The sequence below is a fragment of the Amaranthus tricolor genome, chromosome 2 (assembly GCF_026212465.1).
Source record: "Amaranthus tricolor cultivar Red isolate AtriRed21 chromosome 2, ASM2621246v1, whole genome shotgun sequence".
NCBI classification, from domain to species: domain Eukaryota; kingdom Viridiplantae; phylum Streptophyta; class Magnoliopsida; order Caryophyllales; family Amaranthaceae; genus Amaranthus; species Amaranthus tricolor.
The window spans coordinates 20,134,336-20,156,880 of record NC_080048.1 but is presented as its reverse complement, the minus strand read 5'-3'; positions in this window follow the sequence as shown (position 1 = coordinate 20,156,880).

Here is a 22,545-nt window from a genome sequence, read left to right as displayed (position 1 = left end):
TGACTCTTATTTTCAATTCTAACCACTTCAACACAATAATATATACCAAATAGTGTTGTGTGCCAGGTTTCGTGCAAAACAAACAAAGTTTGAGCTACTTTATGCGCAAAAGTCAAAAAAATGCTTAAAAACCCAATAAATCCCAACTTAGCACGTAATATCTACCATATGACTATTATTTTAAATTCTAACCACTTCAACACAATAATATATACCAAATAGTGTTGTGTGCTAAGTTTCGTGCAAAACAAACCAAGTTTGAGCTACTTTATGCGTGAATGTCCAAAAACAGCTTGAAAACCCATAAAATCGCAACTTGGCACGTAATATTTAGCATATGACTATTATTTTCAATTCTAACCACTTCAACACCATAATACATACCAAATAGTGTTGTGTTCCATGTTTTGTGCAAAACAAACCAAGTTTGACCTACGTTATGCGCGAAACCCATAAAATCGCAACTTAGCACGTAAAATTTAGCATATGACTATTATTTTCAATTCTAACCACTTCAACACAATAATATATGCCAAATAGTGATGTGTACCACGTTTCGTACAAAACGAACTAATTTATGCACGAAAATCCAAAAAAAGCTTAAAAACTCATAAATTCGCAACTTAGCACGTAATATTTAGCGTATGACTATTATTTTCAATTCTAACCACTTCAGCACAATAGTATATACCAAATAGTTTTGAATGCCAAGTTTCGTGGAAAACAAACAAAGTATGAGCTACTTTATGCACGAAAGTCCAAAAAAAACCTTAAAAACCCATAAAGTTGCAACTTTGCACGTAATATTTAGCATATGACTATTATTTTCAATTCTAACCACTTCAACATAATAACATATACCAAATATTATTATGTGCCAAGTTTCGTGCAAAACAAACAAAGTTTGAGCTACTTTATGCGCGAAAGTCAAAAAAATGCTTAAAAACCCAATAAATCCCAACTTAGCACGTAATTTCTAGCATATCGCTATTGTTTTCAATTCTAACCACTTCAACACTATAATATATACCAAATAGTGTTGTGTGCCAAGTTTCGTGCAAAACAAACCAAGTTTGAGCTACTTTATGCACAAAAGTCCAAAAAAGCTTAATAACCTATAAAATCGCAACTTTGCACGTATTTTCTAGCATATGACTATTATTTTCAATTCTAACCACTTCAACACAGTAATATATACAAAATAGTGTTGTTAGCCAAGTTTCGTGCAAAACAAACAAAGTTTGAGCTACTTTATGCACGAAAGTCCAACAAAAGCTTAAGAAATCCATAAAATCGCAACTTAGCACGTAATACTTATGATATGACTCTTATTTTCAATTCTAACCACTTCAACACAATAATATATACCAAATAGTGTTGTGTGCCAGGTTTCGTGCAAAACAAACAAAGTTTGAGCTACTTTATGCGCAAAAGTCAAAAAAATGCTTAAAAACCCAATAAATCCCAACTTAGCACGTAATATCTACCATATGACTATTATTTTAAATTCTAACCACTTCAACACAATAATATATACCAAATAGTGTTGTGTGCTAAGTTTCGTGCAAAACAAACCAAGTTTGAGCTACTTTATGCGTGAATGTCCAAAAACAGCTTGAAAACCCATAAAATCGCAACTTGGCACGTAATATTTAGCATATGACTATTATTTTCAATTCTAACCACTTCAACACCATAATACATACCAAATAGTGTTGTGTTCCATGTTTTGTGCAAAACAAACCAAGTTTGACCTACGTTATGCGCGAAAGTCCAAACAAAGCATAAAAACCCATAAAATCGCAACTTAGCACGTAAAATTTAGCATATGACTATTATTTTCAATTCTAACCACTTCAACACAATAATATATGCCAAATAGTGATGAGTACCACGTTTCGTACAAAACGAACTAATTTATGCACGAAAATCCAAAAAAAGCTTAAAAACTCATAAATTCACAACTTAGCACGTAATATTTAGCGTATGACTATTATTTTCAATTCTAACCACTTCAGCACAATAGTATATACCAAATAGTTTTGAATGCCAAGTTTCGTGCAAAAACAAACAAAGTATGAGCTACTTTATGCACGAAAGTCCAAAAAAACCTTAAAAACCCATAAAGTTGCAACTTAGCACGTAATATTTAGCATATGACTATTATTTTCAATTCTAACCACTTCAACACAATAACATATACCAAATATTATTATGTGCCAAGTTTCGTGCAAAACAAACAAAGTTTGAGCTACTTTATGCGCGAAAGTCAAAAAAATGCTTAAAAACCCAATAAATCCCAACTTAGCACGTAATTTCTAGCATATCACTATTGTTTTCAATTCTAACCCACTTCAACACTATAATATATACCAAATAGTGTTGTGTGCCAAGTTTCGTGCAAAACAAACCAAGTTTGAGCTACTTTATGCAAAAAAAGTCCAAAAAAAGCTTAATAACCTATAAAATCGCAACTTAGCACGTATTTTCTAGCATATGACTATGATTTTAAATTCTAACCACTTCAACACAATAATATATATCAAATAGTGTTGTGTGCCATGTTTCGTGCAAAAAAAACAAGTTTGAGCTACTTTATGCGCGAAAGTTCAAGAAATGCCTAAAAACCCATAAAATTGTAATTTAGCACGTAATTTCTAGCATATGACTATTATTTTAAATTCTAACCACTTAAACACAATAATATATACCAAATAGTGTTGTGTACCAAGATTCGTTTAAAATAAACCAATTTTAACCTACTTTATGCACGAAAATAAAAAAAACCTTAAAACCCATAAAATCGCAACTTAACACGTAATATCTACCATATGACTATTATTTTAAATTCTAACCACTTCAACACAATAATATATACCAAATCGTGTTATGTGCCAAGTTTTCGTGCAAAACAAACCAAGTTTGAGCTACTTTATGCTTGAATGTCCAAAAACAGCTTGAAAACCCATAAAATCGCAACTTGGCACGTAATATTTAGCATATGACTATTATTTTCAATTCTAACCACTTCAACACCATAATACATACCAAATAGTGTTGTGTTCCATGTTTTGTGCAAAACAAACCAAGTTTGACCTACGTTATGCGCGAAAGTCCAAACAAAGCATAAAAACCCATAAAATCGCAACTTAGCACGTAAAATTTAGCATATGACTATTATTTTCAATTCTAACCACTTCAACACAATAATATATGCCAAATAGTGATGTGTACCACGTTTCGTACAAAACGAACTAATTTATGCACGAAAATCCAAAAAAAGCTTAAAAACTCATAAATTCGCAACTTAGCACGTAATATTTAGCGTATGACTATTATTTTCAATTCTAACCACTTCAGCACAATAGTATATACCAAATAGTTTTGAATGCCAAGTTTCGTGGAAAACAAACAAAGTATGAGCTACTTTATGCACGAAAGTCCAAAAAAACCTTAAAAACCCATAAAGTTGCAACTTTGCACGTAATATTTAGCATATGACTATTATTTTCAATTCTAACCACTTCAACATAATAACATATACCAAATATTATTATGTGCCAAGTTTCGTGCAAAACAAACAAAGTTTGAGCTACTTTATGCGCGAAAGTCAAAAAAATGCTTAAAAACCCAATAAATCCCAACTTAGCACGTAATTTCTAGCATATCGCTATTGTTTTCAATTCTAACCACTTCAACACTATAATATATACCAAATAGTGTTGTGTGCCAAGTTTCGTGCAAAACAAACCAAGTTTGAGCTACTTTATGCACAAAAGTCCAAAAAAGCTTAATAACCTATAAAATCGCAACTTTGCACGTATTTTCTAGCATATGACTATTATTTTCAATTCTAACCACTTCAACACAGTAATATATACAAAATAGTGTTGGTTAGCCAAGTTTCGTGCAAAACAAACAAAGTTTGAGCTACTTTATGCACGAAAGTCCAACAAAAGCTTAAGAAATCCATAAAATCGCAACTTAGCACGTAATACTTATGATATGACTCTTATTTTCAATTCTAACCACTTCAACACAATAATATATACCAAATAGTGTTGTGTGCCAGGTTTCGTGCAAAACAAACAAAGTTTGAGCTACTTTATGCGCAAAAGTCAAAAAAATGCTTAAAAACCCAATAAATCCCAACTTAGCACGTAATATCTACCATATGACTATTATTTTAAATTCTAACCACTTCAACACAATAATATATACCAAATAGTGTTGTGTGCTAAGTTTCGTGCAAAACAAACCAAGTTTGAGCTACTTTATGCGGTGAATGTCCAAAAACAGCTTGAAAACCCATAAAATCGCAACTTGGCACGTAATATTTAGCATATGACTATTATTTTCAATTCTAACCACTTCAACACCATAATACATACCAAATAGTGTTTGTGTTCCATGTTTTTGTGCAAAAACAAACCAAGTTTGACCTACGTTATGCGCGAAAGTCCAAACAAAGCATAAAAACCCATAAAATCGCAACTTAGCACGTAAAATTTAGCATATGACTATTATTTTCAATTCTAACCACTTCAACACAATAATATATGCCAAATAGTGATGAGTACCACGTTTCGTACAAAACGAACTAATTTATGCACGAAAATCCAAAAAAAGCTTAAAAACTCATAAATTCACAACTTAGCACGTAATATTTAGCGTATGACTATTATTTTCAATTCTAACCACTTCAGCACAATAGTATATACCAAATAGTTTTGAATGCCAAGTTTCGTGCAAAACAAACAAAGTATGAGCTACTTTATGCACGAAAGTCCAAAAAAACCTTAAAAACCCCATAAAGTTGCAACTTAGCACGTAATATTTAGCATATGACTATTATTTTCAATTCTAACCACTTCAACACAATAACATATACCAAATATTATTATGTTGCCAAGTTTCGTGCAAAACAAACAAAGTTTGAGCTACTTTATGCGCGAAAGTCAAAAAAAAATGCTTAAAAACCCAATAAATCCCAACTTAGCACGTAATTTCTAGCATATCACTATTGTTTTCAATTCTAACCACTTCAACACTATAATATATACCAAATAGTGTTGTGTGCCCAAGTTTCGTGCAAAACAAACCAAGTTTGAGCTACTTAATGCAAAAAAGTCCAAAAAAAGCTTAATAACCTATAAAATCGCAACTTAGCACGTATTTTCTAGCATATGACTATGATTTTAAATTCTAACCACTTCAACACAATAATATATATCAAATAGTGTTGTGTGCCATGTTTCGTGCAAAAAAAAACCAAGTTTGAGCTACTTTATGCGCGAAAGTTCAAGAAATGCCTAAAAACCCATAAAAATTGTAATTTAGCACGTAATTTCTAGCATATGACTATTATTTTAAATTCTAACCACTTAAACACAATAATATATACCAAATAGTGTTGTGTACCAAGATTCGTTTAAAATAAACCAATTTTAACCTACTTTATGCACGAAAATAAAAAAAACCTTAAAACCCATAAAATCGCAACTTAACACGTAATATCTACCATATGACTATTATTTTAAATTCTAACCACTTCAACACAATAATATATACCAAATCGTGTTATGTGCCAAGTTTCGTGCAAAACAAACCAAGTTTGAGCTACTTTATGCTTGAATGTCCAAAACAGCTTGAAAACCCATAAAATCGCAACTTGGCACGTAATATTTAGCATATGACTATTATTTTCAATTCTAACCACTTCAACACCATAATACATACCAAATAGTGTTGTGTTCCATGTTTGTGCAAAACAAACCAAGTTTGACCTACGTTATGCGCGAAAGTCCAAACAAAGCATAAAAACCCATAAAATCGCAACTTAGCACGTAAAATTTAGCATATGACTATTATTTTCAATTCTAACCACTTCAACACAATAATATATGCCAAATAGTGATGTGTACCACGTTTCGTACAAAACGAACTAATTTATGCACGAAAATCCAAAAAAAAGCTTAAAAACTCATAAATTCGCAACTTAGCACGTAATATTTAGCGTATGACTATTATTTTCAATTCTAACCCACTTCAGCACAATAGTATATACCAAATAGTTTTGAATGCCAAGTTTCGTGGAAAACAAACAAAGTATGTGCTACTTTATGCACGAAAGTCCAAAAAAACCTTAAAAACCCATAAAGTTGCAACTTTGCACGTAATATTTAGCATATGACTATTATTTTCAATTCTAACCACTTCAACACAATAACATATACCAAATATTATTATGTGCCAAGTTTCGTGCAAAACAAACAAAGTTTGAGCTACTTTATGCGCGAAAGTCAAAAAAAATGCTTAAAAACCCAATAAATCCCAACTTAGCACGTAATTTCTAGCATATCGCTATTGTTTTCAATTCTAACCACTTCAACACTATAATATATACCAAATAGTGTTGTGTGCCAAGTTTCGTGCAAAACAAACCAAGTTTGAGCTACTTTATGCAAAAAAGTCCAAAAAAGCTTAATAACCTATAAAATCGCAACTTAGCACGTATTTTCTAGCATATGACTATGATTTTAAATTCTAACCACTTCAACACAATAATATATATCAAATAGTGTTGTGTGCCAAGTTTCGTGCAAAAAAAACCAAGTTTGAGCTACTTTATGCGCGAAAGTTCAAGAAATGCCTAAAAACCCATAAAATTGTAATTTAGCACGTTATTTCTAGATTATGACTATTATTTTAAATTCTAACCACTTAAACACAATAATATATACCAAATAGTGTTGTGTACCAAGATTCGTTTAAAATAAACCAATTTTAAACCTACTTTATGCACGAAAATAAAAAAACCTTACTAAAACCCATAAAATCGCAACTTAACACGTAATATCTACCATATGACTATTATTTTAAATTCTAACCACTTCAACACAATAATATATACCAAATCGTGTTATGTGCCAAGTTATCGTGCAAAACAAACCAAGTTTGAGCTACTTTATGCTTGAATGTCCAAAACAGCTTGAAAACCCATAAAATCGCAACTTGGCACGTAATATTTAGCATATGACTATTATTTTCAATTCTAACCACTTCAACACCATAATACATACCAAATAGTGTTGTGTTCCATGTTTTGTGCAAAACAAACCAAGTTTGACCTACGTTATGCGCGAAAGTCCAAACAAAGCATAAAAACCCATAAAATCGCAACTTAGCACGTAAAATTTAGCATATGACTATTATTTTCAATTCTAACCACTTCAACACAATAATATATGCCAAATAGTGATGTGTACCACGTTTCGTACAAAACGAAACTAATTTATGCACGAAAATCCAAAAAAAGCTTAAAAAACTCATAAATTCGCAACTTAGCACGTAATATTTAGCGTATGACTATTATTTTCAATTCTAACCACTTCAGCACAATAGTATATACCAAATAGTTTTGAATGCCAAGTTTCGTGGAAAACAAACAAAGTATGTGCTACTTTATGCACGAAAGTCCAAAAAAACCTTAAAAACCCATAAAGTTGCAACTTTGCACGTAATATTTAGCATATGACTATTATTTTCAATTCTAACCACTTCAACACAATAACATATACCAAATATTATTATGTGCCAAGTTTCGTGCAAAACAAACAAAGTTTGAGCTACTTTATGCGCGAAAGTCAAAAAAATGCTTAAAAACCCAACAAATCCCAACTTAGCACGTAATTTCTAGCATATCGCTATTGTTTTCAATTCTAAACACTTCAACACTATAATATATACCAAATAGTGTTGTGTGCCAAGTTTCGTGCAAAACAAACCAAGTTTGAGCTACTTTATGCACAAAAGTCCAAAAAAGCTTAATAACCTATAAAATCGCAACTTTGCACGTATTTTCTAGCATATGACTATTATTTTCAATTCTAACCACTTCAACACAGTAATATATACAAAATAGTGTTGTTAGCCAAGTTTCGTGCAAAACAAACAAAGTTTGAGCTACTTTATGCACGAAAGTCCAACAAAAAGCTTAAGAAATCCATAAAATCGCAACTTAGCACGTAATACTTATGATATGACTCTTATTTTCAATTCTAACCACTTCAACACAATAATATATACCAAATAGTGTTGTGTGCCAGGTTTCGTGCAAAACAAACAAAGTTTGAGCTACTTTATGCGCAAAAGTCAAAAAAATGCTTAAAAACCCAATAAATCCCAACTTAGCACGTAATTTCTAGCATATCACTATTGTTTTCAATTCTAACCACTTCAACACAATAATATATACCAAATAGTGTTGTGTGCTAAGTTTCGTGCAAAACAAACCAAGTTTGAGCTACTTTATGCGTGAATGTCCAAAAACAGCTTGAAAACACATAAAATCGCAACTTGGCACGTAATATTTAGCATATGACTATTATTTTCAATTCTAACCACTTCAACACCATAATACATACCAAATAGTGTTGTGTTCCATGTTTTGTGCAAAACAAACCAAGTTTGACCTACGTTATGCGCGAAAGTCCAAACAAAGCATAAAAACCCATAAAATCGCAACTTAGCACGTAAAATTTAGCATATGACTATTATTTTCAATTCTAACCACTTCAACACAATAATATATGCCAAATAGTGATGAGTACCACGTTTCGTACAAAACGAACTAATTTATGCACGAAAATCCAAAAAAAGCTTAAAAACTCATAAATTCACAACTTAGCACGTAATATTTAGCGTATGACTATGATTTTCAATTCTAACCACTTCAGCACAATAGTATATACCAAATAGTTTTGAATGCCAAGTTTCGTGCAAAACAAACAAAGTATGAGCTACTTTATGCACGAAAGTCCAAAAAAACCTTAAAAACCCATAAAGTTGCAACTTAGCACGTAATATTTAGCATATGACTATTATTTTCAATTCTAACCACTTCAACACAATAACATATACCAAATATTATTATGTGCCAAGTTTCGTGCAAAACAAACAAAGTTTGAGCTACTTTATGCGCGAAAGTCAAAAAAATGCTTAAAAACCCAATAAATCCCAACTTAGCACGTAATTTCTAGCATATCACTATTGTTTTCAATTCTAACCACTTCAACACTATAATATATACCAAATAGTGTTGTGTGCCAAGTTTCGTGCAAAACAAACCAAGTTTGAGCTACTTTATGCAAAAAAGTCCAAAAAAAGCTTAATAACCTATAAAATCGCAACTTAGCACGTATTTTCTAGCATATGACTATGATTTTAAATTCTAACCACTTCAACACAATAATATATATCAAATAGTGTTGTGTGCCAAGTTTCGTGCAAAAAAAAACCAAGTTTGAGCTACTTTATGCGCGAAAGTTCAAGAAATGCCTAAAAACCCATAAAATTGTAATTTAGCACGTAATTTCTAGCATATGACTATTATTTTAAATTCTAACCACTTCAACACAATAATATATACCAAATAGTGTTGTGTACCAAGATTCGTTTAAAATAAACCAATTTTTACTTACTTTATGCACGAAAATAAAAAAAACCTTAAAACCCATAGAATCGCAACTTAACACGTAATATCTACCATATGACTATTATTTTAAATTCTAACCACTTCAACACAATAATATATACCAAATCGTGTTATGTGCCAAGTTTCGTGCAAAACAAACCAAGTTTGAGCTACTTTATGCTTGAATGTCCAAAAACAGCTTGAAAACCCATAAAATCGCAACTTGGCACTTAATATTTAGCATATGACTATTATTTTCAATTCTAACCACTTCAACACCATAATACATACCAAATAGTGTTGTGTTCCATGTTTTGTGCAAAACAAACCAAGTTTGACCTACGTTATGCGCGAAAGTCCAAACAAAGCATAAAAACCCATAAAATCGCAACTTAGCACGTAAAATTTAGCATATGACTATTATTTTCAATTCTAACCACTTCAACACAATAATATATGCCAAATAGTGATGTGTACCACGTTTCGTACAAAACGAACTAATTTATGCACGAAAATCCAAAAAAAGCTTAAAAACTCATAAATTCGCAACTTAGCACGTAATATTTAGCGTATGACTATTATTTTCAATTCTAACCACTTCAGCACAATAGTATATACCAAATAGTTTTGAATGGCAAGTTTCGTGGAAAACAAACAAAGTATGAGCTACTTTATGCACGAAAGTCCAAAAAAACCTTAAAAACCCATAAAGTTGCAACTTAGCACGTAATATTTAGCATATGACTATTATTTTCAATTCTAACCACTTCAACACAATAACATATACCAAATATTATTATGTGCCAAGTTTCGTGCAAAACAAACAAAGTTTGAGCTACTTTATGCGCGAAAGTCAAAAAAATGCTTAAAAACCCAATAAATCCCAACTTAGCACGTAATTTCTAGCATATCACTATTGTTTTCAATTCTAACCACTTCAACACTATAATATATACCAAATAGTGTTGTGTGCCAAGTTTCGTGCAAAACAAACCAAGTTTGAGCTACTTTATGCAAAAAAGTCCAAAAAAAGCTTAATAACCTATAAAATCGCAACTTAGCACGTATTTTCTAGCATATGACTATGATTTTAAGTTCTAACCACTTCAACACAATAATATATATCAAATAGTGTTGTGTGCCAAGTTTCGTGCAAAAAAAACCAAGTTTGAGCTACTTTATGCGCGAAAGTTCAAGAAATGCCTAAAAACCCATAAAATTGTAATTTAGCACGTAATTTCTAGCATATGACTATTATTTTAAATTCTAACCACTTCAACACAATAATATATACCAAATAGTGTTGTGTACCAAGATTCGTTTAAAATAAACCAATTTTTACCTACTTTATGCACGAAAATAAAAAAAACCTTAAAACCCATAGAATCGCAACTTAACACGTAATATCTACCATATGACTATTATTTTAAATTCTAACCACTTCAACACAATAATATATACCAAATCGTGTTATGTGCCAAGTTTCGTGCAAAACAAACCAAGTTTGAGCTACTTTATGCTTGAATGTCCAAAAACAGCTTGAAAACCCATAAAATCGCAACTTGGCACTTAATATTTAGCATATGACTATTATTTTCAATTCTAACCACTTCAACACCATAATACATACCAAATAGTGTTGTGTTCCATGTTTTGTGCAAAACAAACCAAGTTTGACCTACGTTATGCGCGAAAGTCCAAACAAAGCATAAAAACCCATAAAATCGCAACTTAGCACGTAAAATTTAGCATATGACTATTATTTTCAATTCTAACCACTTCAACACAATAATATATGCCAAATAGTGATGTGTACCACGTTTCGTACAAAACGAACTAATTTATGCACGAAAATCCAAAAAAAGCTTAAAAACTCATAAATTCGCAACTTAGCACGTAATATTTAGCGTATGACTATTATTTTCAATTCTAACCACTTCAGCACAATAGTATATACCAAATAGTTTTGAATGCCAAGTTTCGTGGAAAACAAACAAAGTATGAGCTACTTTATGCACGAAAGTCCAAAAAAACCTTAAAAACCCATAAAGTTGCAACTTAGCACGTAATATTTAGCATATGACTATTATTTTCAATTCTAACCACTTCAACACAATAGCATATACCAAATATTATTATGTGCCAAGTTTCGTGCAAAACAAACAAAGTTTGAACTACTTTATGCGCGAAAGTCCAAAAAATGCTTAAAAACCCAATAAATCCCAACTTAGCACGTAATTTCTAGCATATCACTATTGTTTTCAATTCTAACCACTTCAACACTATAATATATACCAAATAGTGTTGTGTGCCAAGTTTCGTGCAAAACAAACCAAGTTTGAGCTACTTTATGCAAAAAAGTCCAAAAAAAGCTTAATAACCTATAAAATCGCAACTTAGCACGTATTTTCTAGCATATGACTATGATTTTAAATTCTAACCACTTCAACACAATAATATATATCAAATAGTGTTGTGTGCCAAGTTTCGTGCAAAAAAAACCAAGTTTGAGCTACTTTATGCGCGAAAGTTAAAGAAATGCCTAAAAACCCATAAAATTGTAATTTAGCACGTAATTTCTAGCATATGACTATTATTTTAAATTCTAACCACTTCAACACAATAATATATACCAAATAGTGTTGTGTACCAAGATTCGTTTAAAATAAACCAATTTTTACCTACTTTATGCACGAAAATAAAAAAAACCTTAAAACCCATAGAATCGCAACTTAACACGTAATATCTACCATATGACTATTATTTTAAATTCTAACCACTTCAACACAATAATATATACCAAATCGTGTTATGTGCCAAGTTTCGTGCAAAACAAACCAAGGTTGAGCTACTTTATGCACGAAAGTCCAAAAAAACCTTAAAAACCCATAAAGTTGCAACTTAGCACGTAATATTTAGCATATGACTATTATTTTAAATTCTAACCACTTCAACACAATAACATATACCAAATATTATTATGTGCCAAGTTTCGTGCAAAACAAACAAAGTTTGAGCTACTTTATGCGCGAAAGTCAAAAAAATGCTTAAAAACCCAATAAATCCCAACTTAGCACGTAATTTCTAGCATATCACTATTGTTTTCAATTCTAACCACTTCAACACTATAATATATACCAAATAGTGTTGTGTGCCAAGTTTCGTGCAAAACAAACCAAGTTTGAGCTACTTTATGCAAAAAAGTCCAAAAAAAGCTTAATAACCTATAAAATCGCAACTTAGCACGTATTTTCTAGCATATGACTATGATTTTAAATTCTAACCACTTCAACACAATAATATATATCAAATAGTGTTGTGTGCCAAGTTTCGTGCAAAAAAAACCAAGTTTGAGCTACTTTATGCGCGAAAGTTCAAGAAATGCCTAAAAACCCATAAAATTGTAATTTAGCACGTAATTTCTAGCATATGACTATTATTTTAAATTCTAACCACTTCAACACAATAATATATACCAAATAGTGTTGTGTACCAAGATTCGTTTAAAATAAACCAATTTTTACCTACTTTATGCACGAAAATAAAAAAAACCTTAAAACCCATAGAATCGCAACTTAACACGTAATATCTACCATTTGACTATTATTTTAAATTCTAACCACTTCAACACAATAATATATACCAAATCGTGTTATGTGCCAAGTTTCGTGCAAAACAAACCAAGTTTGAGCTACTTTATGCTTGAATGTCCAAAAACAGCTTGAAAACCCATAAAATCGCAACTTGGCACTTAATATTTAGCATATGACTATTATTTTCAATTCTAACCACTTCAACACCATAATACATACCAAATAGTGTTGTGTTCCATGTTTTGTGCAAAACAAACCAAGTTTGACCTACGTTATGCGCGAAAGTCCAAACAAAGCATAAAAACCCATAAAATCGCAACTTAGCACGTAAAATTTAGCATATGACTATTATTTTCAATTCTAACCACTTCAACACAATAATATATGCCAAATAGTGATGTGTACCACGTTTCGTACAAAACGAACTAATTTATGCACGAAAATCCAAAAAAAGCTTAAAAACTCATAAATTCGCAACTTAGCACGTAATATTTAGCGTATGACTATTATTTTCAATTCTAACCACTTCAGCACAATAGTATATACCAAATAGTTTTGAATGCCAAGTTTCGTGGAAAACAAACAAAGTATGAGCTACTTTATGCACGAAAGTCCAAAAAAAACCTTAAAAACCCATAAAGTTGCAACTTAGCACGTAATATTTAGCATATGACTATTATTTTCAATTCTAACCACTTCAACACAATAACATATACCAAATATTATTATGTGCCAAGTTTCGTGCAAAACAAACAAAGTTTGAGCTACTTTATGCGCGAAAGTCAAAAAAATGCTTAAAAACCCAATAAATCCCAACTTAGCACGTAATTTCTAGCATATCACTATTGTTTTCAATTCTAACCACTTCAACACTATAATATATACCAAATAGTGTTGTGTGCCAAGTTTCGTGCAAAACAAACCAAGTTTGAGCTACTTTATGCAAAAAAGTCCAAAAAAAGCTTAATAACCTATAAAATCGCAACTTAGCACGTATTTTCTAGCATATGACTATGATTTTAAATTCTAACCACTTCAACACAATAATATATATCAAATAGTGTTGTGTGCCAAGTTTCGTGCAAAAAAAACCAAGTTTGAGCTACTTTATGCGCGAAAGTTCAAGAAATGCCTAAAAACCCATAAAATTGTAATTTAGCACGTAATTTCTAGCATATGACTATTATTTTAAATTCTAACCACTTCAACACAATAATATATACCAAATAGTGTTGTGTACCAAGATTCGTTTAAAATAAACCAATTTTTACCTACTTTATGCACGAAAATAAAAAAAACCTTAAAACCCATAGAATCGCAACTTAACACGTAATATCTACCATTTGACTATTATTTTAAATTCTAACCACTTCAACACAATAATATATACCAAATCGTGTTATGTGCCAAGTTTCGTGCAAAACAAACCAAGTTTGAGCTACTTTATGCTTGAATGTCCAAAAACAGCTTGAAAACCCATAAAATCGCAACTTGGCACTTAATATTTAGCATATGACTATTATTTTCAATTCTAACCACTTCAACACCATAATACATACCAAATAGTGTTGTGTTCCATGTTTTGTGCAAAACAAACCAAGTTTGACCTACGTTATGCGCGAAAGTCCAAACAAAGCATAAAAACCCATAAAATCGCAACTTAGCACGTAAAATTTAGCATATGACTATTATTTTCAATTCTAACCACTTCAACACAATAATATATGCCAAATAGTGATGTGTACCACGTTTCGTACAAAACGAACTAATTTATGCACGAAAATCCAAAAAAAGCTTAAAAACTCATAAATTCGCAACTTAGCACGTAATATTTAGCGTATGACTATTATTTTCAATTCTAACCACTTCAGCACAATAGTATATACCAAATAGTTTTGAATGCCAAGTTTCGTGGAAAACAAACAATGTATGAGCTACTTTATGCACGAAAGTCCAAAAAAAACCTTAAAAACCCATAAAGTTGCAACTTAGCACGTAATATTTAGCATATGACTATTATTTTCAATTCTAACCACTTCAACACAATAACATATACCAAATATTATTATGTGCCAAGTTTCGTGCAAAACAAACAAAGTTTGAGCTACTTTATGCGCGAAAGTCAAAAAAATGCTTAAAAACCCAATAAATCCCAACTTAGCACGTAATTTCTAGCATATCACTATTGTTTTCAATTCTAACCACTTCAACACTATAATATATACCAAATAGTGTTGTGTGCCAAGTTTCGTGCAAAACAAACCAAGTTTGAGCTACTTTATGCAAAAAAGTCCAAAAAAAGCTTAATAACCTATAAAATCGCAACTTAGCACGTATTTTCTAGCATATGACTATGATTTTAAATTCTAACCACTTCAACACAATAATATATATCAAATAGTGTTGTGTGCCAAGTTTCGTGCAAAAAAAACCAAGTTTGAGCTACTTTATGCGCGAAAGTTCAAGAAATGCCTAAAAACCCATAAAATTGTAATTTAGCACGTAATTTCTAGCATATGACTATTATTTTAAATTCTAACCACTTCAACACAATAATATATACCAAATAGTGTTGTGTACCAAGATTCGTTTAAAATAAACCAATTTTTACCTACTTTATGCACGAAAATAAAAAAAAACCTTAAAACCCATAGAATCGCAACTTAACACGTAATATCTACCATTTGACTATTATTTTAAATTCTAACCACTTCAACACAATAATATATACCAAATCGTGTTATGTGCCAAGTTTCGTGCAAAACAAACCAAGTTTGAGCTACTTTATGCTTGAATGTCCAAAAACAGCTTGAAAACCCATAAAATCGCAACTTGGCACTTAATATTTAGCATATGACTATTATTTTCAATTCTAACCACTTCAACACCATAATACATACCAAATAGTGTTGTGTTCCATGTTTTGTGCAAAACAAACCAAGTTTGACCTACGTTATGCGCGAAAGTCCAAACAAAGCATAAAAACCCATAAAATCGCAACTTAGCACGTAAAATTTAGCATATGACTATTATTTTCAATTCTAACCACTTCAACACAATAATATATGCCAAATAGTGATGTGTACCACGTTTCGTACAAAACGAACTAATTTATGCACGAAAATCCAAAAAAAGCTTAAAAACTCATAAATTCGCAACTTAGCACGTAATATTTAGCGTATGACTATTATTTTCAATTCTAACCACTTCAGCACAATAGTATATACCAAATAGTTTTGAATGCCAAGTTTCGTGGAAAACAAACAAAGTATGAGCTACTTTATGCACGAAAGTCCAAAAAAACCTTAAAAACCCATAAAGTTGCAACTTAGCACGTAATATTTAGCATATGACTATTATTTTCAATTCTAACCACTTCAACACAATAACATATACCAAATATTATTATGTGCCAAGTTTCGTGCAAAACAAACAAAGTTTGAGCTACTTTATGCGCGAAAGTCAAAAAAATGCTTAAAAACCCAATAAATCCAAACTTAGCACGTAATTTCTAGCATATCACTATTGTTTTCAATTCTAACCACTTCAACACTATAATATATACCAAATAGTGTTGTGTGCCAAGTTTCGTGCAAAACAAACCAAGTTTGAGCTACTTTATGCAAAAAAGTCCAAAAAAAGCTTAATAACCTATAAAATCGCAACTTAGCACGTATTTTCTAGCATATGACTATGATTTTAAATTCTAACCACTTCAACACAATAATATATATCAAATAGTGTTGTGTGCCAAGTTTCGTGCAAAAAAAACCAAGTTTGAGCTACTTTATGCGCGAAAGTTCAAGAAATGCCTAAAAACCCATAAAATTGTAATTTAGCACGTAATTTCTAGCATATGACTATTATTTTAAATTCTAACCACTTCAACACAATAATATATACCAAATAGTGTTGTGTACCAAGATTCGTTTAAAATAAACCAATTTTTACCTACTTTATGCACGAAAATAAAAAAAACCTTAAAACCCATAGAATCGCAACTTAACACGTAATATCTACCATTTGACTATTATTTTAAATTCTAACCACTTCAACACAATAATATATACCAAATCGTGTTATGTGCCAAGTTTCGTGCAAAACAAACCAAGTTTGAGCTACTTTATGCTTGAATGTCCAAAAACAGCTTGAAAACCCATAAAATCGCAACTTGGCACTTAATATTTAGCATATGACTATTATTTTCAATTCTAACCACTTCAACACCATAATACATACCAAATAGTGTTGTGTTCCATGTTTTGTGCAAAACAAACCAAGTTTGACCTACGTTATGCGCGAAAGTCCAAACAAAGCATAAAAACCCATAAAATCGCAACTTAGCACGTAAAATTTAGCATATGACTATTATTTTCAATTCTAACCACTTCAACACAATAATATATGCCAAATAGTGATGTGTACCACGTTTCGTACAAAACGAACTAATTTATGCACGAAAATCCAAAAAAAGCTTAAAAACTCATAAATTCGCAACTTAGCACGTAATATTTAGCGTATGACTATTATTTTCAATTCTAACCACTTCAGCACAATAGTATATACCAAATAGTTTTGAATGCCAAGTTTCGTGGAAAACAAACAAAGTATGAGCTACTTTATGCACGAAAGTCCAAAAAAACCTTAAAAACCCATAAAGTTGCAACTTAGCACGTAATATTTAGCATATGACTATTATTTTCAATTCTAACCACTTCAACACAATAACATATACCAAATATTATTATGTGCCAAGTTTCGTGCAAAACAAACAAAGTTTGAGCTACTTTATGCGCGAAAGTCAAAAAAATGCTTAAAAACCCAATAAATCCCAACTTAGCACGTAATTTCTAGCATATCACTATTGTTTTCAATTCTAACCACTTCAACACTATAATATATACCAAATAGTGTTGTGTGCCAAGTTTCGTGCAAAACAAACCAAGTTTGAGCTACTTTATGCAAAAAAGTCCAAAAAAAGCTTAATAACCTATAAAATCGCAACTTAGCACGTATTTTCTAGCATATGACTATTATTTTAAATTCTAACCACTTCAACACAATAATATATATCAAATAGTGTTGTGTGCCAAGTTTCGTGCAAAAAAAACCAAGTTTGAGCTACTTTATGCGCGAAAGTTCAAGAAATGCCTAAAAACCCATAAAATTGTAATTTAGCACGTAATTTCTAGCATATGACTATTATTTTAAATTCTAACCACTTCAACACAATAATATATACCAAATAGTGTTGTGTACCAAGATTCGTTTAAAATAAACCAATTTTTACCTACTTTATGCACGAAAATGAAAAAAACCTTAAAACCCATAGAATCGCAACTTAACACGTAATATCTACCATTTGACTATTATTTTAAATTCTAACCACTTCAACACAATAATATATACCAAATCGTGTTATGTGCCAAGTTTCGTGCAAAACAAACCAAGTTTGAGCTACTTTATGCTTGAATGTCCAAAAACAGCTTGAAAACCCATAAAATCGCAACTTGGCACTTAATATTTAGCATATGACTATTATTTTCAATTCTAACCACTTCAACACCATAATACATACCAAATAGTGTTGTGTTCCATGTTTTGTGCAAAACAAACCAAGTTTGACCTACGTTATGCGCGAAAGTCCAAACAAAGCATAAAAACCCATAAAATCGCAACTTAGCACGTAAAATTTAGCATATGACTATTATTTTCAATTCTAACCACTTCAACACAATAATATATGCCAAATAGTGATGTGTACCACGTTTCGTACAAAACGAACTAATTTATGCACGAAAATCCAAAAAAAGCTTAAAAACTCATAAATTCGCAACTTAGCACGTAATATTTAGCGTATGACTATTATTTTCAATTCTAACCACTTCAGCACAATAGTATATACCAAATAGTTTTGAATGCCAAGTTTCGTGGAAAACAAACAAAGTATGAGCTACTTTATGCACGAAAGTCCAAAAAAACCTTAAAAACCCATAAAGTTGCAACTTAGCACGTAATATTTAGCATATGACTATTATTTTCAATTCTAACCACTTCAACACAATAACATATACCAAATATTATTATGTGCCAAGTTTGGTGCAAAACAAACAAAGTTTGAGCTACTTTATGCGCGAAAGTCAAAAAAATGCTTAAAAACCCAATAAATCCCAACTTAGCACGTAATTTCTAGCATATCACTATTGTTTTCAATTCTAACCACTTCAACACTATAATATATACCAAATAGTGTTGTGTGCCAAGTTTCGTGCAAAACAAACCAAGTTTGAGCTACTTTATGCAAAAAAGTCCAAAAAAAGCTTAATAACCTATAAAATCGCAACTTAGCACGTATTTTCTAGCATATGACTATGATTTTAAATTCTAACCACTTCAACACAATAATATATATCAAATAGTGTTGTGTGCCAAGTTTCGTGCAAAAAAAACCAAGTTTGAGCTACTTTATGCGCGAAAGTTCAAGAAATGCCTAAAAACCCATAAAATTGTAATTTAGCACGTAATTTCTAGCATATGACTATTATTTTAAATTCTAACCACTTCAACACAATAATATATACCAAATAGTGTTGTGTACCAAGATTCGTTTAAAATAAACCAATTTTTACCTACTTTATGCACGAAAATAAAAAAAACCTTAAAACCCATAGAATCGCAACTTAACACGTAATATCTACCATTTGACTATTATTTTAAATTCTAACCACTTCAACACAATAATATATACCAAATCGTGTTATGTGCCAAGTTTCGTGCAAAACAAACCAAGTTTGAGCTACTTTATGCTTGAATGTCCAAAAACAGCTTGAAAACCCATAAAATCGCAACTTGGCACTTAATATTTAGCATATGACTATTATTTTCAATTCTAACCACTTCAACACCATAATACATACCAAATAGTGTTGTGTTCCATGTTTTGTGCAAAACAAACCAAGTTTGACCTACGTTATGCGCGAAAGTCCAAACAAAGCATAAAAACCCATAAAATCGCAACTTAGCACGTAAAATTTAGCATATGACTATTATTTTCAATTCTAACCACTTCAACACAATAATATATGCCAAATAGTGATGTGTACCACGTTTCGTACAAAACGAACTAATTTATGCACGAAAATCCAAAAAAAGCTTAAAAACTCATAAATTCGCAACTTAGCACGTAATATTTAGCGTATGACTATTATTTTCAATTCTAACCACTTCAGCACAATAGTATATACCAAATAGTTTTGAATGCCAAGTTTCGTGGAAAACAAACAAAGTATGAGCTACTTTATGCACGAAAGTCCAAAAAAACCTTAAAAACCCATAAAGTTGCAACTTAGCACGTAATATTTAGCATATGACTATTATTTTCAATTCTAACCACTTCAACACAATAACATATACCAAATATTATTATGTGCCAAGTTTGGTGCAAAACAAACAAAGTTTGAGCTACTTTATGCGCGAAAGTCAAAAAAATGCTTAAAAACCCAATAAATCCCAACTTAGCACGTAATTTCTAGCATATCACTATTGTTTTCAATTCTAACCACTTCAACACTATAATATATACCAAATAGTGTTGTGTGCCAAGTTTCGTGCAAAACAAACCAAGTTTGAGCTACTTTATGCAAAAAAGTCCAAAAAAAGCTTAATAACCTATAAAATCGCAACTTAGCACGTATTTTCTAGCATATGACTATGATTTTAAATTCTAACCACTTCAACACAATAATATATATCAAATAGTGTTGTGTGCCAAGTTTCGTGCAAAAAAAACCAAGTTTGAGCTACTTTATGCGCGAAAGTTCAAGAAATGCCTAAAAACCCATAAAATTGTAATTTAGCACGTAATTTCTAGCATATGACTATTATTTTAAATTCTAACCACTTCAACACAATAATATATACCAAATAGTGTTGTGTACCAAGATTCGTTTAAAATAAACCAATTTTTACCTACTTTATGCACGAAAATAAAAAAAACCTTAAAACCCATAGAATCGCAACTTAACACGTAATATCTACCATTTGACTATTATTTTAAATTCTAACCACTTCAACACAATAATATATACCAAATCGTGTTATGTGCCAAGTTTCGTGCAAAACAAACCAAGTTTGAGCTACTTTATGCTTGAATGTCCAAAAACAGCTTGAAAACCCATAAAATCGCAACTTGGCACTTAATATTTAGCATATGACTATTATTTTCAATTCTAACCACTTCAACACCATAATACATACCAAATAGTGTTGTGTTCCATGTTTTGTGCAAAACAAACCAAGTTTGACCTACGTTATGCGCGAAAGTCCAAACAAAGCATAAAAACCCATAAAATCGCAACTTAGCACGTAAAATTTAGCATATGACTATTATTTTCAATTCTAACCACTTCAACACAATAATATATGCCAAATAGTGATGTGTACCACGTTTCGTACAAAACGAACTAATTTATGCACGAAAATCCAAAAAAAGCTTAAAAACTCATAAATTCGCAACTTAGCACGTAATATTTAGCGTATGACTATTATTTTCAATTCTAACCACTTCAGCACAATAGTATATACCAAATAGTTTTGAATGCCAAGTTTCGTGGAAAACAAACAAAGTATGAGCTACTTTATGCACGAAAGTCCAAAAAAACCTTAAAAACCCATAAAGTTGCAACTTAGCACGTAATATTTAGCATATGACTATTATTTTCAATTCTAACCACTTCAACACAATAACATATACCAAATATTATTATGTGCCAAGTTTCGTGCAAAACAAACAAAGTTTGAGCTACTTTATGCGCGAAAGTCAAAAAAATGCTTAAAAACCCAATAAATCCCAACTTAGCACGTAATTTCTAGCATATCACTATTGTTTTCAATTCTAACCACTTCAACACTATAATATATACCAAATAGTGTTGTGTGCCAAGTTTCGTGCAAAACAAACCAAGTTTGAGCTACTTTATGCAAAAAAGTCCAAAAAAAGCTTAATAACCTATAAAATCGCAACTTAGCACGTATTTTCTAGCATATGACTATGATTTTAAATTCTAACCACTTCAACACAATAATATATATCAAATAGTGTTGTGTGCCAAGTTTCGTGCAAAAAAAACCAAGTTTGAGCTACTTTATGCGCGAAAGTTCAAGAAATGCCTAAAAACCCATAAAATTGTAATTTAGCACGTAATTTCTAGCATATGACTATTATTTTAAATTCTAACCACTTCAACACAATAATATATACCAAATAGTGTTGTGTACCAAGATTCGTTTAAAATAAACCAATTTTTACCTACTTTATGCACGAAAATAAAAAAAACCTTAAAACCCATAGAATCGCAACTTAACACGTAATATCTACCATTTGACTATTATTTTAAATTCTAACCACTTCAACACAATAATATATACCAAATCGTGTTATGTGCCATGTTTCGTGCAAAACAAACCAAGTTTGAGCTA